The sequence below is a fragment of the Erinaceus europaeus genome, chromosome 9, assembly GCF_950295315.1.
Source record: "Erinaceus europaeus chromosome 9, mEriEur2.1, whole genome shotgun sequence".
In the NCBI taxonomy this organism is placed as follows: domain Eukaryota; kingdom Metazoa; phylum Chordata; class Mammalia; order Eulipotyphla; family Erinaceidae; genus Erinaceus; species Erinaceus europaeus.
Window position 1 is genome coordinate 38,898,052 of NC_080170.1, and position 23,370 is coordinate 38,921,421.

Below are 23,370 nucleotides of genomic sequence, written 5' to 3' on the forward strand. Positions count from 1 at the left end.
AAAAGGCACGCGGAGAACGCAGCCTTTAACGCCAAGTGCTCAGGAACCATCATTAAGTCCGAACTCACCATCTGCCCAGGGACTTCCCGTGTGCGCACGCGCCGCTCGCGTCGGCTGCGGTCTCTCCCCGCACCCTGCGGCTCCGCCCCTCGCTGCACCTTGTCGCAAATGGACCACAAAGCGCTGCTGCGCATGCGCCTGGGGGAGCAGGGAGATAGCGGCCGTGAGCCGTGTAAGATGGCGCCTGCAGAGGGCCAGGCGCCCGGGCCCGGGCCAGTCGGAGCGACCGCGGGAAAAAGGAGGATCCTAAACGGGGAGCGGGTGGCCGAGCCCCGCCGACTCTCTTGCCTGTGACCTCCCGGCGGACCGCCATCACCCCCTTTGGTCCGTGTTCCGCCGCGGCCGGCCTGTCCCCTCAGCGTGCCTCTGACCTCGCTCCTCACCCCGAGCACCGCCTCCTCCCGGGTCAGCCTCGGTCCCCGGGGAAGCGGGTCCCGTCGGCCGGCCAGTTGAGGTGCCCAGGTGGGGACGCGTCCCGCGACTCGACCCCGGGCCCTTCCCGCCCCTCCCCCAACGGGCGGCTCGAGAGCCTGGTGTCCGGCGCCCCAGGCGTTGTCAGCGGCCGGTCCTCGCTCGTCTGCCCCCGGGGGTGCCCCGTCCGGGTTTGGGGGGGCTGGCAACTCGGGCCGGGAGCCCTGGGGTGCAGCTTCTTAGCAAGTGGTGAGTGAGGGGTCCTCCATACCTGGGGGAACGTGGCTTCCTGTGCTTGTCACTTGTGCCCCCAGGCATTGGAGCCCGTTGGTCCTTCATCGTTGGAAATTTGAAAAGCATCGCTTGCATTCACGCTGCCGGTGTTGTGTTTGGCTAAGACAACCCCCCCTCCACCCCCTACTTTGCACTGAAACTGTAACTCTGCTTAGTCTTTCAGAGAATCTGCAGACCCGCCTGCCCGGCAGCTCAGCCCCGACCCTGCTGCTCTGAAGAGGAGAGGTGAGTTGGGTGAAAGCATGAAATTCCCTGCTCACACGGCCCCCTGGGCTGGCTTTAAACGGGGCGGGCGGGGGCCACCACAGTTTTCTTCCCAAAGAGTTGGGGTATTGTTTTTGGCAGGACTCCAGCTCCGTTTACTTGTAGCTTTGGTGTTGCCTACTTTGGGGGTGGGGTGAGGGAGTCATGTTTCTTACATTGTTAGGCCTGGAGTGAGTTTGCCTGAGTCCCTCTGTTCAGGCCTTTGTCAAATCAGGTCTCTCTCCCTGGCTCAGGGCACTGGGTTGGTGTTTCTTGCATGGCAGAGAATATGCTACTGCCAGGGAGTGATGAGTGATGCTTTCTTCAGCTGGTGTGTAGGTTCAGTTCCCCTCAGCATCACAGCTTTTCTGGGACATGTGGTAAATTTGAGCTATGAATTTATTTATTTATTTTTTTTAAACCAAAGCACTGCTCACCTCTGGCTTACAGTGGTGTAGGGGATTGAACCTGGGACTTTGGAGCCTCAGGTGTGAGAGTCTCTTTACATAACCATTATATCTATGCCTGCCCCTGAAAGATTTTTTTAAAACTTATTTTATTATAACTTATTTTATTTGATAGAATAGAGAAGCTTAGAGGGAGGTGGGTGATAGGAAGGTAGGGAGACAGGGGGGCTGGGTGGGGTGCACCAGTTAAGTGCACATAGTACAAACTGCCAAGGATCCCAGTTCCAGCCCTAGCTCCCCACCTGCAGGTGGGGGAGAGGGGGATCCCCTTCACAGGTGGTGAAGCAGGTCTATAGGTGTCTCTTTCTCTCCCTCTTGCTACCTTCCCCTCCCCCCTCAGTTTCTCTCTGTCCTATCCAATATAAATGGAAAAAATGGCCACCAGGAGCATGGATTTATAGTGCTATCACTGAGCCTCTCTCTGGAGACAGAGGCCTGCAGACCTGCTTCACTGCTTGTGAAGCTTTCCCCCTGCAAGTGGGGACTGGTGGCCTTGAACCCAAGTCCTTGCACTAACTATAATGTATGCACTTAACCAGGTCCTCCAGCAAACCTGTTCCCCTCCCTCCCCCGAAAGATTTTTTTAAAAAGTGTTTATCTCTTTTCCCAGTGATCTGGAGAGTAGCACAGGCTAGTGCCAGAGGTAGTCAGCACACTTGAAAATGAATGTTGTTAGACCTGTGGGTTTCTAGGAGTAGAGCGCAGTGCTGTGGTTGAGGTCTGTGGGACTAAACAGAGGCCTGGCCAGCTCTCAATGTTGTCATGATTCGTAGCAGGGAAGGACTGCATGTAGCATTGGTGAGTGTTGCTCTATCTGGTTTCTGATGAGAAAGCAATCATTGGGAACTGGCATAAGGTTATTAGTGACCCGGGGCCAGGTGGTGCACACCTGGTTGAGCCACGCACATTACTGTGCGCAAGGACCTGAGTTCTAGCCCCTGGTACCCACATGCAGGGGGAAGGTTCACAGGGTGAAACATTGCTGCTGGCGCTTTTCTCCCTCCCTGTCTCCCTTTACCTTCCTACTTCTCTGTCTCTATGCAAAATAAATAAATATTAAGAAAGATTATTAGGGGCCAGGTGTCTGCGTATCAGTAAGAAGAAATACACCCTTTAGAGCTGGGTAGGCCTGACTTTACATGCTGAATTAAGCTTGTAGTTAGCAATGTGATCTTGGACAAGTTACAACTTCTGATAAATTTCCGTGTCTCTAAAAGTGGGTTAATATCAGTTACTGCACAGGGTCACAGTTACTATTGTATGAGGAGACCTATATAAACCTCTGTTGTAATGACTTTCACTTGATGGACGCTGAAAAAAATCTTTTCTAATCTCTTTACACATTATTGATGCAGAGTTGAAAAAATTACATGTCCATTTAAATTTCTTTGTATTTTGTTTTCTGATAGGCTTTTTTGTTTTTTTCTAGTTCATTTTCATTTGATTAGCTTAGGTTTTTTTTTTTTTTTTTTTTAAGATTTATTTATTACATATGAGGGGGAGAGTCCCATGAGGCAGAGAGAAGCCAAGGCACCTCTTTGGCACGTGTGTGCTAGGCATTGACCCAGGGACTGCAGGGATGAAAGAAAGTCTGTTGTTCTACCAGTCAAGCTGTTAGCCCAGCTACTAGGTGTGTGGCTGCTAGTAGTGTGGTTGCTGTTTGGGGATTCAGGTCAGTCAATTTTGTAGTGTTTGTGTGAACTCATTTTTTTAAAAAATTGTATTTATTATTGAATAGAGACAGCCAGAAATTGAGAGAGGAGGGAGAGATAGAGAGACAGAGAGACACCTGCAGCCCTGCTTTACCACTTACGAAGCTTGCCCCTGTAGGAGGGGACCAAGGGTTTGAACCCGGGTCCTTGTGCACTATAATGTGAACACTTAACCAGGTGAGTCACTGCCTGGCCCCATGTGAACTCATTCGTAAAGTATCCATAGAACCTGGTATGCATTACTTCCTTCTTAATCACTCTGGAGCACACCTGATTATAATTACTGTAAGGATGGGGGTAGATAGCATAATGATTATGCAAAGAGACCTTCATGCCTGAGGCCTTCAAAGTCCCAGGTTCAGTCCCCTGCAGAGCTGAGCAGTGCTCTGGTAAAGAAAAAAAAAAAATACCGTGTAAGTACTGAATTCCTTTCCTTTCTGCTGCTTGCCGTGGAGGGAGTACTTGTTCCCCAAGCCTTTGGGTTCTGCAGGGATCATCAATAGATAGTCAAAGAATTGGGTCCTGAAAAAGTCTTCTTTCTCTCTTTTTTTCTGAAGTGACTCACTAGGGATTTAGGATAGCAAAAACAACAACAACAACAATTTTTTTTAAAGTTCTCAGCTGGATCATCTTAGTAACATGATTGCACAAATGAAAAGTTCTTGGCTGGGTAGATAACATAATGCTTACACAAAAAACTTTAATGCTTGAGGCACCCAAGTCCCAGGTTCAATCTCTAGCAACACCAGAGTTGAGCAGTGCTCTAGTTTTTCTCCATGTGTATCTCTTTCTCATTAATGTAAAATAAAATATTTTTTTAAAAGAAAGAAAAGTTCTCTTGTTGATTTCTACATCTTTTGGGGGAAGGCAGGGACCCTTAAAAATTATGTTGATTGTGATGAAAGCAACTTTCCTTGTTCAAGTCAGTGGTCTTCCTTAGTGTTGATTAGCATTCACTCCCAGGGTCTGAATTCTCCATTGGATAGAGGTTGGTGAGGAGGGCTGAGGTGACATTTAATTTTTTTTTTTTTATTTATACAAAGAAAACATTGACTAAACCATAGGATAAGAGAGGTACAACTTCACACAATTCCCACCACCAGACCTCTGTATCCCATCCCCTCCCCTGATAGCTTTCCTATTCTTTAACCCTCTGGGAGTATGGACCTGAGATCATTGTGGGATGCAGAAGGTAGAAGGTCTGGCTTCTGGAATTGCTTTCCCAGTGAACATGGGTGTTGGCAGGTCGATCCATACTGAGGTGACATTTTTATCATTTGTATGTTTATGTGGTCTGTAGGTCTGTGCTAGGCAAAGGGGTGGGAGTAGGGAGGAGAAGAAATATGTTGAAAAAGCTTGACTGCAACTATCATTCACATTCTGGGTCAGAACCCCTGTCCTCCAAGAATTTCAGTTTATGTTCCAGGTAACATCTGTATATAGTGAGTCAGTATTCTTAGTCTGTGAACCACAAGTGTAAAATTATTATTTTTGTATATTGTTTCTTGGACAGATATATATAGGGGAGGGTGAGATAGAGGAGAGATAAAGAGACACCTGCAGTACTGCTTCACCAGTTGGGAAGCTTCCCCCCTGCAAGTGGAAATTGGGGGATTGAACCTGGGTCCTTGTACTTTGTAACATGCACTGTACAGGGTATGCCACTACCCAGCCCCTACACAGCTGTAAACTTTTATTGCTGCTAAGATTTTTATCTTGGGAGTGTTGTGTAAGTAAGGTTTATTGAATCTTACTAGAAAGTAGCTCCTATGGTGACTGAAATGGGATGCCTGGTATGATGTGACCTAAATTCCCACTCCCAACCTAACAGGACATTTTCTTTAGTCTGTTAAAGATGTAAAAAAAAAACTCCAGTGGGCTGGGGAGATAGCATAATGGTTATGCAAAAAGACTTTTTTTTTTTTTTCTTTTTCTTTTTTTTAATAACCAAAGCACTGTTCACCTCTGACTTATGGTAGTGCAGGGAGATTGAACCTGGGACTTTGGAGCCTCAGGCATGAAAGTCTCTTTGCGTAACTGTTATGCTATCTACCCCCTCCCTTCCCACCCCCAAAACCTCCCCCCTCCTGCAAAAAGACTTACAAGCCTGAGATTCAGTCCCTAGCACCACCATAAACCAGAATTTAGCAGTGCTCTGGTATAAATATAAATTAATCCCAGGTCAGGCGGTGGCGCACCTGGTTAAGTGCACACATTACCGTTGAACCCAGGTTCAAGCCCCTGGTCCCCACCTGCAGGAGGAAAGCTAAATGACTGGTGAGGCTGGGCTGCAGGTATATCTCTGTCTCTTTCCCTCTTTATTTCCCTCTCCCCTTTCAATTTCTCTGTCTATATCCAATAATAAATAACAAAATATAATTTAAAAGTAAAAAAAATTAAACTTAAGGGAGTCAGGTGGTAAGTGCAGTGGGTTAAGCACAGGTGGTGCAAAGGCAGGCAGAAGGATCCCGGTTCGAGCCCCCGGCTCCCCACTTGCAGGGGAGTCACTTCACAGGCAGTGAAGCAGGTCTGCAGGTGTCCGTCTTTCCCCCTCCTCTCTCCATTTCTCTTCATCCTATCCAACAGCGATGACATCAGTAACAACAGTAACTACAAACAATAAAAAACAAGGGCAACAGAAAGGGAATAAAATAAATATTAAAAAAATTAAAAATTAAATAAATAATCAACCTCCAGTGAGGCCAACGATGTAACTCAGTGGCAGAATACATGTTTTACACATTTGAGGCCTTCCTTTTACTTACATTTCCAACACAACAAAACAAGACAGCAGAAAGTATCTGACCCAGAGCTTTGTTTATTATATCGACCTAAAACTGAAGCTTATCTTGCACAAAGTGGCTAAAGAAAGCAGCCTTTTTATAAGCAGTTTAAAACAGTATTGGCATTTCAAAAGCTAGTGGACTCTGGAAGAGGCCATTCTGTAGCAGTGCCCTGTTGTGGGAAACCGAGTCTCACTTTCTTGCACTGGGTCATGTGTTCTGTCAGACAAGTTCCAGGCTCTTTTCTTCTTTTTATCAGTGCTGCCTGCACAATTTCATCATTCCAGTGTGCTTTTTTTTTTCTTTCTTCCCTCTCACCTCCCTCCAGAGAGACTTGAGGAGACTGCAGCACTGTTCCACAGCTCATGAAGCTGCCATGCAGATGTTCTTATGCAGTGGTGGGACTTTAACCCAGATCCTCACACATGGTAATAAGTGCAATCTACTGGGTGAACCACCTGCCATTTCCCAAGTTTTAGGCTTTTACAGTCATGAAGTAACTGGTTAAATTTTTTCAGTAGATTGCTTCCTGGGAGGTGGCACAGTGGATTAAAGTGTTGGACTTTTAAGCATGAATGAATGAGGTCCTGAATTTGATCCCTGGTATCACATGTGCCAGAGTGATGCTGTGTCTGTGTCTGTTTCTCTCTGTGCCCCTCTCTCTTTAATAAATATTAAAAATTATTTTCTTTCAGTAGATAAATTTCTTTTCAGGTTGCTTCTCCTCGAGAAAAGTTACTGTAAACAGAAGTAACCAGGTAACAGATTATAAGATACATAGCTAACCAAGCAGCTTTTTATTGTATAATGTTTGTTTTTAAGATGGAATTAGCTTTTTGTTAGGGCATGATAGTTCAACGTATTTATTTATTTATGATATTTATTAATTTTTGCATAGAGACAAATTGAGAAGGGAGGAGGAGGTAGAGAGGGAAAGAGACAGACAACTGAAGCCCTGCTTCACCGCTGGTAAAGCTTTCCCTCTGCAGGTGGGACCAGGGGCTTGATCTTGGGTCCTTGTAAACTGTAATGTGTGCACTTAACCAGTTCTGCCATTGCCTGATCCCATTCAACATATTTACTTAGATTTATTTATTAGAAAGGGAGAGAGAACCAGAGCATTATACTGGCACATGTGATGTTGGGGACAAACACAGGACCTCATATTTTACCACGTGTTACCTGCCAGGCTACAGCTCAGCATATTTAAAGCACAACAAGCCTGAAATGTCAGAATTTACATGTTCAATCTCTGGCACCACCATACACCAGATTTAAGCAATGCTATGGTATCTCATAAAAATAAATAAATTTTGGGCAGAGGGTAGATAGCATAATGCTTATGCAGAGAAACTCTCATGCCTGAGGCTCCAATGTCCCTGGTTCAATCCCTTGTACTATCATCAGCCTGATCTGAACAGTGCTCTGGTACAAAAAATAAATAAAAATCAATAATTTTTTAAAAAATATTTTATTAATGAGAAAGATAGGGGAGAGAGAGAGAGAGAGAGAAAGAAAGAACCAGATATCACTCTGTTACATGTGCAGCTGGGGATCAAATTCAGGACCTCATGCTTGAGAGAGAGTTCAATGCTTTATCCACCTCCAGACCACAATAAATCTTTAAGTGAATAAACCAGTAAAAACAGTTTGTCAGTGAGCTAAGATGATCTGTTATCTGCTCTCATTCATTTGAAACCTATGCAGATGTAAGAGTTGAATCAGAAGAAGGCTGATTCAATGGGGGTAGTGGCTTTGTCTATTTTAATTCAGAGCAGAAGTGCTAGTGCTTTTCAATTACGTTTGCAGTCAAATTAAAAACTTTGAATATCCCCAAGTAGCTTGCTCTCCAAATTGGTCCAAAAAAGGAGTTGCTGCTGCTTGTTTACTGATGAGTCCTCCTCTGGAAATAAGAAGGAAGTCCTGGAAACATGTTCAGAAATGAATTTGTCATGAATATTATAAATCATTCACTACCTTATGCAGTCTTTTATCTTTACCTTCCCAGGACATAACTTCAAGACCAAAAGTGCAGTTTCTCAAATACCACCTTAACTCAGAAATATGTATGATTTATTTATTTATTTTAAATTATCTTTATTTGTTGGATAGAGACAGTCAGTAATTGAGAGGGGAGAGGGGGAGAGAGAAAGATACCTGCAGTCCTACTTCACCTCTCACAAAGCTTTCTCCCTGCAGGTGGGGACTGGGGGCAAACGTGGGTCCTTGCACATTGTCACGTGTGTGCTCAACCAGGTGTGCCACCACCTGACCACAGAAATATGCAAGTTATGGCTACTTTATGAGCTGAGTCTGCACTGCACTTGCCAGAAGGGCATGGAAAATGATTAACATGACAAAGATGACAGCTTGTAAGTGAGATAGGTCATCACTTCTCTTACTCTCTGAGAATACTGCTTAAGGAGGTCTGGCCAGCTTTAGATACGAAGCATTTCTGCTGGCCTCACCAGTCTTTTTTTGTCCTACTTGGTTTTCCTTTGTCATCTGGAAAGTAACTAGAGCATTTACCTCAAGTGGTGGCCAAGAGGCTGTATCCTCTAGTGCACTTGCAGTGCTGCCACAGTGTCCTATCTGGTGGTAGACTCTCCTCCTCATGTAGGAAGCAAGGACACTTACTGAGGGCTTTTTTTTTTTTTTTAACTCCCACTTCCTGAGGTTTTTAACCCCTCTTTATTATTTTGCTGTCCATTGAACCTTTTGAGGAACATCCTTTGCTCTTTCTCTACATTTAAAATGCAAATGGCAAATACCGATGGTAGGAACTGGATTCTGATGTTGTAAAGGTCCAGAATGAAATAATGGAATCTCCTGAGGGATGTTCCTTAGAATGATTTATCCTTTTTTTTTTTTTTTTTTAAGCATACCAAAGAATGTACCCAGGGCCTTCTGTATGTATGATATCACTGAACTGCCTCCCTGAGCCAATTTTTTTAAAAAAATTCTTTATTGGGGGAATTAATGTTTTACATTCAACAGTAAATACAATAGTTTGTACATGCATAACATTTCTCAGTTTTCCACAGAACAATACAACCCCCACTAGGTCCTCTGTCATCCTTCTTAGACCAGTATTCCCCACCCCACCCCATAGTCTTTTCCTTGGTGCAGTACGCCAATTCCAGTTCAGGTTCTACTTGTCCTGAGCCAATTTTTATTATATAGTTTTTTTTTCTTATTAAGAGAGAGGAAGGAGGGGATAGATAGCATAATGTTTATGTAAAGAGACTCATGTCTAAGGTTTAGTCCCCTGCACCACCATAAGCCAGCTGAGCAGTGCTCTGGTAAAAAAAAGAGAGAAAGGAGAGGGTCACTATAGCACCACTGCACCATTGATGGAGCTCTTGGTGTTGTCTACAGTGCTTCCATGAGTGGTGCTAGTGATCAAACTCAGGACCTTACATGTGGTAAGATGTGTACTTTCCTGCTGAGCCATCTTCCAATCCCTTAGAATAATTTAAATTGAGATAAATGTACTTAAAGCTTATTATAAAAAGTTCCTTGCAAAAACTACTAAAAAGTTTATAGATGACATTGAAGGGTAAAGTATTTCTAGCATACTCTTTAAACAGTATATTTATTTTAATGAGAAAAATACAGAGAGAGACCAGAGCTGTGGTTTATGCTCTTGTGGGGATTCAACATGGGACCTCAGAGCCTTAGGTATGATCATTTTTTTTTTTAAGTATTTATTTATTTAGCCTCCAGGCTTATTGCTGGGGCTCGGTGCCTGCACTACGAATCCACTGCTCCTGGAGGCCATTTTTCCCACTTTGTTGTCCTTAGTGTAGTTGTTATTTGTTGTTATATCTGTTGTTGGATAGGACAGAGAAAAATTGAGAGAGGAGGGGAAGACAGAGAGAGGAGAGAAAGATAGACATGTGCAGACCTGCTTCACTGTTTGCAAAGTGACCCCTCCCCCAGGTGGGGTATTTATTTTATTTTTGAGAGAGAAAGACATAGGGAGAAACACCAGAGCATTGCTGGTGTAGGGGATTGAATCTGGGACTTTGGAGACTCAGGCATGAGAATCTCTTTGTATAACCATTATGCTATCTACCTCCACCCAGTACATTCATATTTTTGCATGACCATTATGCTGTCTCCCAGGCCTTCCTAGCATACTATTAAAATACTGATATTAAAACTAATAAAGTCTAAAGACAGACTACTCTCTCCCTCCCCCCCCCCCCCACTCTCTCTGAGATGGCTTTCATCAGAGGAAGCTGGAGTTTCTTGTTTATAGCATAGTTGGAGTATTAATTGGTTGGACTTCCTCCTCATGTGGGAGGTTACTTTGAAGTCCTCTTTGAATGAACCTCTGAATCTCTTAAATGGGTTACTTAGTGAGAAGGAGAGTTTTTGTGTGCTACTGGGCACATTGCTTTGTCCTAGTTCATAGAAGGTGAATGTGTACAAAAGGAGAAATTCACTACACTCTGAATTATTTAAAAGGCCACTGAGAGCAGATAACAGACCCATAGATTTGGAACTAAGTCCTCAGTTATGTGCTTTATTTGAAAAACTCTTAGGAATGAAGAAACCTAGACTTCTCTAGAAAATGCTGTCTGGGACCAGAGATGAGAAGCCAGAAAAATACTGTCAATCCCTGCCCTGTATAGGCAGGATCTTTGCAAATGCTGTTTTTAATCTTTAAAACCTGTTCTTGTAGGGTGTTGAATTACCCTATTTTGCAAAAGCAGAAGCTAAAACCCAGAAACAGGTGGTGGAAGGCAAATCCAGGAGTGATCAACACCAAGTCTTTTTCTTTTTGTCAGTGCTCTGAACCAACTTCCCCTCCTCTCCTTTCCCTCCCCTTCCTTTCCTCTCCTCCTCCATGTTCTCCTCTCCTCTCCTTCCTCCTTCCTCTCTCTTACTCTCCTTTCTTTCCTTTTTTTCCCCCTCCCTCTTTCCTTCTCTCTCTCTTCAGAAAGAGGCAGGCAGAGAGGGAAAGATGACACAGTGTTGAAGCTTCCTCCAGTGGGTTTGGAGTTCCAACCTAGGTGATGCACATAACAAAACAGATGTTCTATTCAGGTGAGCTGTACTCCCCTGCAGGTGAGGAGCTGGGGGCTCAAACTGGGATCCTTATGCTTTACGCCATGTGCGCTTAACCCACTGTGTTACTGCCCAACTCTGCTCCCTTTTTAAATGACTTGATTGTCAAGCAATGAGGTAAATGAATTGAAAGGTGGTCCCCAGCCTTTTTCATTAAAGGGCAGGAAGCATAGAAAGTCTTTTCAGATGTAATATGAATGAAAATACTTTAGAGGTATTTAAACATGAGTCACAGGTTCTGATTAATTGGTAAGCCAAGGATATGGATATATGTATATATCCTCTCTTAACCAGAGCACTGCTCAGTTCTGTCTTACAGTAGTGTGGGGTATTGAACCTGGGACTTGGGAGCCTCAGGCATGAGAGTTTCTTTGCATAACCATTATGCTGTCTATCCCTGCCTTACACCCCCCCAAAGTTTTTATTTTTTTTTATTAACATGAAAGAGAAAGGAGAGAGAACCAGAGCATCACTGGCACATGCAGTGTCAGGGATCAAACTCGGTACCTTAAAGTCAGTGTTCTGGTCATACCTCCTGGGCTGACTCACTAAGGAGTTTTTTTGTTTGTTTTAAAATTTACTTTAATGAAAGAGAGACCAATACCAGAGCACTGATCAATTCTGGCTTATGGTTGTGCAGGGAATTGAACCTCGGACTTTGGAGCCTCAGGCAGCATGAGATTCTCCTTACATAACCATTATGCTATCCCTGCCTGAACCGTTTTTTTTTTTTTTTTTAATCAAATAATTTTAATGGGATCAACTAAAATTAAGGGACAGTTGAGTCCTATTGTTTTGTGTCCCTTGAATATGGAGAAGACTAGTACTCTCAGGAGCTAAGGGGCATTCCTGGGAAAGCCCTCTGACTCTTTTTTTTTTTTTTAATCATATCCTCTTTTTTTAGATTTTATTTACTTTAATGAGATAGAGGGAAAGATACACACACACACACACACACACACACACAAGTTGAGTAGAGCACTGCTTAATTTTGGATTATGGTGATGCTAGGGATTGAATTTGGGATCTCAAGACCTCAGACATGGATATCTTTTTGCATAACTATTTTACTATCTTCCCAGCCCAAGGCTTTATTTATTTATTTGTGAGAAAGATGGGAAAGAGACAAAGAGAACTGGACATCACTATGGTACATGTGCTGCTGGGGGTTGAATGCAGATCCTCAGTGCTTAAGAGTGCTGCACTTTATGCACTTTGCCACCTCCTAGACCTCTCTCTGTGCTTCTTACCTATTTAACTGGAATAATTTTAAGACCTTTTACTCCTTAATCTTATGTCTTCATGTCTCAGTCTATATTTTTTAAAAAAAAAGTTTTGTTTTTAAAATTTATCTCATATGCAATGCCAGGGATTGAACTCAGGACCTCATACTTGCAAGTGCAGAATTATATTGCTGTGGTCTGGGAGGTGGCACAATGGATAAAGCACTGGACTCTCAAACATGAGGTCCCAAGTTCAGTCCCTGGCAGCACGTGTACCAGAGTGATGTCTGGTTCTTTCTTTCTCTCTCCTATCTTTCTCATTAATAAATAAATAAATAAAATATTAAAAAAAAAAAAACAACAACGAAACTATTGCTGCACTGCTTACTATGCTCGACAGCTCAGCTTATCCTTAACAAAAATCTTCCTGGTATCCCCACCTAGGAAATACAGAACTCTGGTAGTGGGTGTGCTGTGGAACTATATACACTGTGATTTTAACAACCTTATAACCTATTATTCATCACAAATAGAAAAAAAATCTTACTGTGCCTAACATGCACACACCTGCTGCTGCACTTTGTAGCTACTTAGTTCTCCCTGACTAAATCAGACTAGCCATGTATTTTTTAACATGCATGTTTTTCATCTTCCATGTCTTAACTCATTCTGATTCTGATAGATTATGTCTCATAGCTCTTCCTTCAAAGTCCAGCTGTATATGCTAATTTCTCCATGGAAGCTTTTGTTTTCTCCATGGAAGTAAAATTAAACTTTATTCCATACAGCTGCAAATTCTACACCTTTTTCTTTTTTTTCCAAGATTTTTCTTTGTTATCTAAGATTTTTAAATGATTTCTATTTATTTTGGAAGAGAATGATTGCTAGTGTAGTGAGGGCCAGGCTCAAACCTGGGTCACATTCATGGCAAAGCAGTGTGCTGTGAAAGTGAGCTATTTTACCAACCCAAGATTTCTTCATTTTTATGAGATCAACACCTCACTCAGCTCTGTCATACGACAGTGTAAGGGGTTGAAGTTGGGACTTCTGAGGCCTCAGGCATACAAGTCCTGTGCTCTAATACTGAGAGATTTCTCCAGCCCTATTTTTAATTTAATTTTATTTTTAATAATAGCATGCTGTGTCTCATTATCCTTGCATGACTATTGGCTACAGAAAAGACTGTGATTGGGTTGTGTTTATGTTTATAGCTTTGCACATGGCTGCATTATTAGCATGTTTATATAGACAGGCCACTAGGTGGCACCAGAGTCTGGAGTTGGATAAAGGAGACCAGCAGGCTGTACATTCGCATTTTACCCTTAGATCTTCCTTATAATAGGAATAAATACTAATTCTCTGATCCAGGAACCTTCATAGTTTTTTTTTTTTTTCTCCTGCTGTTCTGTTCAGTTTAACAGAGTGTAAATAGTGTAGCATAGTCAAGTCCTTCAAGACCTTAGTGGCTCAGAACTAAAGGCTCAGAACCAAAGACTTGCCCTGATAACTGCTTTATTTTGTGTGAGTTTGTCTTTGGGCTTATTCTCTGAATGTCAATACCTTAGGGGGGTTTTGTCTGATAATGAACATTGCACGACTACAGTGACTGGTGCAGGAGTTGACTGGGAGAGTTGTTTATTGTAAAGTAGAAAAAAAATTGAGGAGAATGAATTTCAGATGACCTTTTTCAGCTTGAAAACAAAAAATGGAGATGGGGAAAGTAGGTTGATTCCAGATGGACTGTGGAACCTATGACTGAAACACAAATTTGTACTTAGGATGACATCACCCTGAGCAGCTGTTCAGTGTGAGTGGATGGGACATCTTCCTCCCAGGAGGAACCAGGCACTGCATGGTGCTTATGTGTCTGTCTTACTGATGCTGAGAGTATTTTCTACCATCTCCTTTCCATTCCAGAGGAAATTCTAAAACTTCAGCCTCATTTAATTATGGCTGCTTCTGTAAGAGAGTTGGAAACAGTTCCCAGGAGGAGGCAGACAGGATGCCCACCTGACAGAGAGCTGGTGAGATTCGTGGAGAGTGATGAAGGATCTTGGTGGAGGGATGATAGGACACTTAGCTGATCATAGATCCAGACTCCAAAGGAATGAAAGTGAACTTGAGAGGAATTTACAAATGAAAAGCATAGTAGTCTGGGAGATGGCACAGTGGATAAAGGATAGGACTCTTCAAGCATGAAGTCCTGAGTTCAGTCCCCGGCAGCACATGTACTAGAGTGATGTCTGGTTCTTTGTCACTCTTCTCCTGTCTGTCTTATTAATAAATAAAATCTTTTCTTTTTAAATGAAAAGCATAAGTTTAAAAGTCAAAATCAGTATAATCACCAGGACTGCTTAGCACCTCCTCCCTGCCTTCAGATAGAGACAGAAAAGGCAGAAAGGCAGAGAAAGTGAAAGAGACTGTGTCACGAAAGCTTCTTTCAATGCCAAGGGGGCTGGGCTTGAATCTGGGTCACTCACATGACAAAGTAGAACACTATCCAAGTGAGCTATTTCACTGGCCTGCACCACTCTGTATTCATTTACTATGTTTTTGTTTTGTTTTTTACCAAAGAACTGTGCTCAACTCTGGCTTATGATGGTGTAGGGGATTGAACCTGAGAACTTGGAGCTTCAAACTCTTTGCATAACCACTATGCTGTCTTCCCTACCCTATATTTATTATCTTAAGGCATGTTTGTTTATGGAGGAAAGAACTGAGTATCACTGGCACATGTAATGCTAGGAGTCTAACTCAGGACCTCTTGCTTGAGAGTCCCACGCCTTATCTACGACACCACCTCCTGGTCTGCAGGACTGTTTCAGTTTTCCAATATTTTTCATTGTCTCTGACTTCACATGCATCTTGTTATCATTGTCTTTTTTTTTTTAATGTAACGAGAGAGAGACCCAAATATACCATTCTTCTCAATCATTTGTGTATGGGGGGTTGAACCCAGGGCTTCCCATAAGCAAGTTGTACACTCTGATCACTGAAACACCTCAGTTTAAGGTAGTTGGTGATAAATTGCTTAGGCAGCTTAGGTGGAGCAAATAATTCTCTAGCAACTTTCACTTTGACTTATTCACTACTTTTGGTCTTTAGTGCTTTTTAAAATTTTTGTATTTATTCCTTTTTTGATGCCTTTGTTTTATTGTTGTAGTTGTTGTTGTTGATGTCATTGTTGGATATGACAGAGAGAAGTGGAGAGAAGAGGGAGAGAAAGATAGATACCTGCAGACCTGCTTCACCACTTGTGAAGCGACTCCCCATGCAAGAGGGGAGCTGGGGGCTGGAACCAGGATCCTTATGCCGGTCCTTGAGCTTTGCGCCACGTGCGCTTAACCCACTATGCTACCGCCCAACTCCCTATGGTTAGGTTTTATCTGACATTTAATACTATGCAAACTCTGCCACCCCCTCCCACTTCTTTTTCAACTTCAGTGTCACTGTGTTAAGGTAATACTGATTTATAGGAGTTTCACTCTCATAGGAACACATTTCAACATTTCCCCAAGGTAAATACCAGTACCCCCCCCCCCCATTTCTACTTTTATTTACTTATTTATTTATTTTGGGTAGAGACAAATTGAGAAGGAAGGGAGAGAGTGGCCTGGGAGGTGGCACAGTAGATAAAGCATTGGATTCTCAAGCGTGAGGTCCTACGTTCAATCCCCGGCAGCACAGGTGAACCAGAGTGATGTCTGGTTCTTTCTCTTATCGCCTTCTATCTTCATGAATAAATAAAATCTTAAAAAAAAAAGAGAGAGAGAAGGAAGGGGAAGATAGAAAGGGTGGTGGGTGGGAGAGAAAGAGAGGTTGGCAGCACTACTTCACCACTTGTGGAGCTTTCCCCTGCAGTGGGGGGGAACTAGACTTGAGTCTGGGTCTTTGCACACTGTAATGTACATGCCCAACCAGGTATACTACCACCCAGCCCCTCCATTTCTTTTTTCAAATTTTATTTTATTTAGTTATTAATGAGAGGGCTAGAAGAGAGAAAGAACTAGATATCACTCTGGTATATGTTCTGCCGGGGATTAAACCCAGGACCTCATGCTTGAGAGTCTAACACCTTATCCACTGTACCACCATTTATTTCCTTTTTAAAAGTATTTGATTTATTATGAATTGTTTAAAATACATTTTATTTATTTATCTCACATATTGATGCACGGTTGATGCTGGGGCTTGAATCTGGAAGCTAAGAAGCCTGAGGCATGAGTCTTCTGTATAATCCTTATGCTATTTCCCTACCCCCCCAAAAGTATTTTAGTATTTATATTTCACAAGAGAGAGAGAGAGATCCACACACACTCTAGAGCAGCACTGTGGCTTATTTGGTACAAAGAATTGAACTCATAACTTCATGCTCTCAAGTCCAGAGCTCTACCACTGTGCTACCTCCTGGAATGCTAAACATTTATTTACTTACTATGAAAGAGAAAAACCAAAGCACTGCTCACCTTGAGCATGGAGTAGTACCAGGGATTGAACCTGTGACCTCTGGTGCATTATGCATATAAATTGATTGCTCTTAACAGATTGAGCTATCTCGGGGGGTTGGGGGGGGGACTGAGGAATGGCCACCAGGTTAAGCGCACATAGCACAAAGCATAAGAATCTGCTCAAGACAAACCTTTAGCCAGACTCACAAAAAAAAAAAAAAAAAAAGGGAGAAGACCCAAATAAATCGGATAGTAAATGAAAGAGGAGATATCACAACAGACACCGCAGAAATTCAACATATCATGCGAGGCTTCTATGAACAACTATATGCCACCAAGCTAGAGAACCTGGAAGAAATGGGCGATTTCCTAGATACCTACCAACTTCCAAAACTAAGTAAACAGGAAGTGGATAACATGAACAGGCCCATCACAGCTAATGAAATTGAAACAGTTACCAAAAATCTCCCCAAAACTAAAAGTCCTGGACCAGATGGTTTTACAAATGAATTCTACAAAACCTTCAAAGAAGAATTAATACCTCTACTTTAAAAAGTCTTCCAGAAGATTGAAGACACTGGAATACTCCCTGGCAGCTTCTATGAAGCCAACATCACCCTGATACCAAAAGCAGACAGGGACACAACCAAAAAAGAGAACTACAGACCAATATCTCTGATGAACATAGATGCTAAAATATTCAACAAAATTCTAGCCAACCGGATACAGCAGTATATCAAAAAGATTGTTCATCATGACCAAGTGGGGTTTATCCCAGGCATGCAAGGTTGGTTTAATATACGTAAATCAATCAATGTGATCCATCACATCAACAAAAGCAAGACCAAAAACCACATGGTCATATCAATAGATGCAGAGAAAGCCTTTGACAAAATACAACATCCCTTTATAATCAAAACACTACAAAAAATGGGAATAGATGGAAAATTACTGAAGATAGTGGAGTCTATATATAGCAAACCTACAGCCAACATCATACTCAATGGTGAAAAACTGGAAGCATTTCCACTCAGATCAGGTACTAGACAGGGCTGCCCACTATCACCATTACTATTCAACATAGTGTTGGAAGTTCTTGCCATAGCAATCAGGCAGGAGCAAGGAATTAAAGGCATACAGATTGGAAGAGAAGAAGTCAAACTCTCCTTATTTGCAGATGACATGATAGTATACATGGAAAAACCTAAGGAATCCAGCAAGAAGCTTTTGGAAATCATCAGGCAATACAGTGAAGTGTCAAGCTATAAAATTAACATTCAAAAGTCAGTGGCATTCCTCTATGCAAACACTAAGCTAGAAGAAATTGAAATCCAGAAATCAATTCCTTTTACTATAGCAACAAAAACAATAAAATATTTAGGAGTAAATCTAACCAAAGAAGTGAAAGACCTGTATACTGAAAATTGAGTCACTACTCAAAGAAATTGAAAAAGACACAAAGAAGTGGAAAGATATTCCATGTTCATGGGTTGGAAGAATTAACATCATCAAAATGAATATATTACCCAGAGCCATCTACAAATTTAATGCTATCCCCATCAAGATCCCAAGCACATTTTTTAGGAGAATAGAAAAAATGCTACTAATGTTTATCTGGAACCAGAAAAGACCTATAATTGCCAAAACAATCTTGAGAAAAAAGAACAGAACCGGAGGCATCACAGTCCCAGATCTCAAACTGTATTATAGGGCCATTGCCATCAAAACTGCTTGGTACTGGAACATGAATAGACACACTGACCAGTGGAATAGAATTGAGAGCCCAGAAATGAGGCCCCACACGTATGGACATCTAATCTTTGACAAAGGGGCCCAGACTATTACATGGGGAAAGCAGAGTCTCTTCAACAAATGGTGTTGGAAACAATGGGTTGAAACATGCAGAAGAATGAAACTGAATCACTGTAGTTCACCGAATAGAAAAGTAAATTCCAAGTGGATCAAGGACTTGGATGTTAGACCAGAAACTATCAGATACTTAGAGGAAAATATTGACAGAACTCTTTTCCACATAAATTTTAAAGACATTTTCAATGAAACAAATCCAATTACAAAGAAGAGTAAGGCAAGTATAAACCTATGGGACTACATCAAATTAAAAAGCTTCTTCATAGCAAAAGAAACCACTACCCAAACCAAGAGACCCCTCACAGAATGGGAGAAGATCTTTATATGCCATACATCAGATAAGAGTTTAATAACCAACATATATAAAGAGCTTGCCAGACTCAACAACAAGACAACAAATAACCCCATCCAAAAATGGGGGGAGGACTTGGACAGAATAGTAACCACAGAAGAGATCCAAAAGGCTGAGAAACACATGAAAAAATGCTCCAAGTCTCTGATTGTCAGAGAAATGCAAATCAAGACAACAATGAGATATCACTTCACTCCTGTGAGAATGTCATATATCAGAAAAGGTAACAGCAGCAAATGCTGGAGAGGGTGTGGGGTCAAAGGAACCCTCCTGCACTGCTGGTGGGAATGTCAATTGGTCCAACCTCTGTGGAGAACAGTCTGGAGAACTCTCCGAAGGCTAGAAATGGACCTACCCTATGACCCTGCAGTTCCTCTCCTGGGGATATATCCTAAGGAACCCAACACATCCATCCAAAAAGATCTGTGTACACATATGTTCTTGGCAGCACAATTTGTAATAGCCAAAACCTAGATGCAACCCAGGTGTCCAACAACAGATGAGTGGCTGAGCAAGTTGTGGTATACATACACAATGGAATACTACTCAGCTGTAAAAAATGGTGACTTCACCGTTTTCAGCCGATCTTGGATGGACCTTGAAAAAATCATGTTGAGTGAAATAAGTCAGAAACAGAAGGATGAATATGGGATGATCTCACTCTCAGGCAGAAGTTGAAAAACAAGATCAGAAAAGAAAACACAAGTAGAACCTGAAATGGAATTGGCATACTGCACCCAAGTAAAAGACTCTGGGGTGGGTGGGTGGGGAGAATACAGGTCCATGAAGGATGATAAATGACATAGTGGGGGTTGTATTGTTAAATGGGAAACTGGGGAATGTTATGCATGTACAAACTATTGTATTTACTGTTGAATGTAAAACATTAATTCCCCAATAAAGAAATAAATTTAAAAAAAAAAAGAATTTGCTCAAGGATCCTGATTTGAGCCCTGGCTCCCCACCTGTAGGGTCACCTCACAAGCGGTGAAGCAGGTCTGCAGGTGTCTCTTTCTCTCTCTACTTCTCCGTCTTTCCCTCCCCTCTTAATTTCTTTCTGTCCTTTACAAAAAATAAAAAAAATGGCCACAGGAGCAGTGGATTCATAGTGCAGGCACTGAGCCCTAGCAATAACCTCGGAGACAAAAAAAAAAAAAGATATCTCCCTGAATCTTTTTTTTTTTTTTTCAGACCAGATTTAGTAGTGTATAGCTTACATAATTGTAAAACTTATCCTTTGATGCATTTTGTGCTTTCTATTATTATTATTATTAGTTTGCTTCCAGGGTTATTGTTGGGACTTAGTGCCTGCACTACAAGTCCACTGCTCCTAGAAGCTATTTTTCCCATTTTGTTGCCCTTGTTGTTGTTATTCTTGCCATTGCTGCTGTTGGTGGATAGGACAGAGAGAAATGGAGAGAGGAGGGGAAGGCAGGAGAGGAGGAGAGAAAGTTAGACACTTGCAGACCTGCTTCACCACCTGTGAAACAACCCCCTGCAGGTGAGGATCTGGGGGCTTGAGCCAGGATCCTTGAGCCAGTCCTTGCACTTTGCGCTATGTGCACTTAACCCTCTGTGCTACCTCATACCCCTCCCCTATTTTGTGCTCTCTGTATAGTTGTACATCATCACAATTGAGGCATAGGGCTTTGTCCTTATTCTGGAAAGAGTTCTAACACCATCAACCCCCTCCTCCCAGCAACCACAGATCTGCGTTCTCTGTCTCTACAGTTTATATTTTCTAGAATGTTCTATTGGAGTCATCTACCATGGAGCTACTACGCCTTGCTTCTTTCACTCTGTGTAACATATTAGCGATCTTAGCTGCCTCAGGATTTCTTCCATTGCTTGGTGGTGCTCCCGTTTGTTTATCCACCACTGTTTAGAGAACAGTTGCTTGTTTCCAGTTTTTGAGGAATCTAAAAAGCCACTAAAACATTCACTGACAGCTTTTTTTGGGGGGTAGACACATGTTTGTATTTTCTTTTTTTGATTTTTTAAAAATTTAATTTATTTTGTCTCCAGGGTTATCACTGGGGCTCAGTGCCTACACTATGAATCCACTGCTCCTGGAGGCTATTTTTTCTCTTTTAGTTGCCCTTGTTGTTTATTATTGTTGTTGTTAACTATTATTGTTGTTGCTGTCATTGTTATTGGATAGGACAGAGAGAAATCGAGAGAAGAGGGGAAGACGGGGGGTGGGGGGGAGAAAGATAGACACCTGCAGACCTGCTTCACCTGCTTGTGAAGTAACCCCCTGCAGGTGGGGAGCCGGGGGCTTGAGCCAGGATCCTTAAGCCTGTCTTTGCACCATGTGCGCTTAACCCGCTGTGCTACCACCCGGCCCCCACATGTTTATATTTTCTTGAGTAAGTACCTGATCAGTCAGTAGTCCTCGGTTGTATGTTAAATATATATTTAGTTTTATAGAAACTATCAAACTGCCTTCCAAAAAGAGCCCTGATCTGCGTTTCTGTCATCTGTGTGTGAGAATTCTAGCTGCTCTTCTACTTGTTAACAATCCATAAAGGCTTTTGCCATTCTTCTAGTTTAGATATCTCAAGCATGCAAACAGTACAGGTGGTGTTCTCATTGTGGTTGTAATTTATATTTCCTTAGTGGATTATAATGTTAAGCACCTTTTCAATTGATTGTTAGTTGTGAGAGATTTCAGATATATTCTTACTGCTGTCCTTAATTAAATGTGTTTTGTAGATATTTTCTTCTAGTGTATAGTTTTTTGTTTTTAAGACTTTAAATTTATTAATTAGAGAGCTAAAGCATCACTCTGGCACATGTGATGCTGGGGATTGAACTCAGGACCTCATGCTTCAGAGTCCAGTGCTATATCCACAGCACCACGTCCTGGACCACTCTAGTTTACAGGTTCTCTTTTTATTTTATTATGAATTAAAAATATTTTATTTATTTTTTAATTTTTTTTGTATTATCTTTATTGATTGGATAGAGACAGCCAGAAATCGAGAGGTTAGGGGGAGATAGAGAAGGAAGAGAGACAGAGAGACACCTACAGCCCTGCTTTACTACTTGAGACGCTTTCCCCCTGCAGGTGGGAGGTGGGGGCTGGGGACTCGAACCTGGGTCCTTGAGCACTGTAACGTGCGTTCAACCAGGTGCACCACCACCCGACTCCAAAAATATTTAATTTTATTATTTATTTATTTTTATCAGAACACTATTCAGCTCTGGCATATAGTGTTGTTGGGAATTGTACTTGAGAACTCAGAGCCTCAGACATGAGTCTTATGAATTTTCATGTTTCATTTTTACATTCTTTTAAACAGTGCCTTTAAGTAGAGGTTTAATTTTGATCAGTCCAGTTAGTGTTTTTACCCAGTTTGTTGCCTAATTCAGTGGCATAGAGATTATTCCCATTGCTTTTATTTGTAACTTTTATTGTTTCAGCTTTTACATTTAAATCTGTTACCCATGCTGAGTCTCTGTGTATTGTTCCTCTCCCATAAAATCTCTTATGTACTGTATCCTCCCCCCCCAGCCCCACTGTGCTTCCAGTTAAAAATTCTATCATGTATTTGCTAAAAAAAAAGTTTTAATACTGTTTTCTTAAGGCACAAAAAACATGGGGCACTGAAATTTCTTGGGTAGATGTTAAAATGATACCTGGCTTATTTCCCCATCCCCCAATAGTTTGCTCTTTCACCTTCAGTTTGGCAGGGGTTATGGTTATTTTTAGAGTACAGGCTGTAGAGATAATCTAATTCAACTTCCCAGCTACCTGAGGCCGTGAGCTCATCGGATCTTCCAGATTGGTTTGCTCTGGACTGGATTTTAAAGGGAAGTTGATCAAGGTAAAATCAAGGTTTGTTGGTAGTGTAGCACATTTCTAAAGAGATTATTTTAGGTTGGATTCAAGGCCTCCTAAAACCAGATTACAGAGCAAGGTGGCTTTCCATAGTGGTGGAAGGACTGGAATCCTGCGCACAGCCCCAGTTTCCTCTGTTGCTGTGATAAGGTGTGCACTCTTAATCCCAGCCCTCTAGAGAAAGAGCTCTACATTTCATTTGACTGAGCCTTACATGATAAGAATAACAATTTACTGGACTGGGGAGACATCATAATGTTATACAACATGACTTACATGCCTGAAGCTCTGAGTTCCCATAAGGCAAAACTGAGCAGTGCTATGGTTAAAAATAATAATAAGCCCCAATATAATCGTATTTAATTTAAATTTTTGCCTCTCGCATAATTGTATTTTATTACTGTCATTGTTTCTTTTTTTTAATTTTTATTTATTTATTCCCTTTTGTTGCCCTTGTTTTATTGTTGTAGTTATTATTGTTGTTGGATAGGATAGAGAGAAATGGAGAGGGAGGGGAGGGGGAAGACAGAGAGAGGAAGAGAAAGATAGACACCTGCAGACCTATTTCACCGCTTATGAAGTGACACC

At 41.9% G+C, this 23,370-nt stretch overlaps 1 protein-coding gene across 5 annotated transcripts in view; it reads left to right on the forward strand.

Moving 5' to 3' along the window:
• Positions 1 to 225: 225 nt before the first annotated feature.
• The window catches only part of DCAF8 (DDB1 and CUL4 associated factor 8), a 69,773-nt gene continuing 46,628 nt past the window's right edge, over positions 226 to 23,370 (forward strand). For 2 of the 5 annotated variants that reach the window (XM_060197683.1, XM_060197685.1), the window contains exons 1-2: positions 227 to 522; positions 921 to 990. The gene's annotated coding sequence lies outside the window, so the exon portion shown is untranslated. Of the gene's footprint in view, positions 523 to 920; positions 991 to 23,370 lie in introns of all 5 variants that reach the window. The other 3 variants (XM_060197686.1, XM_060197684.1, XM_007530566.3) reach the window with 3 other exon arrangements.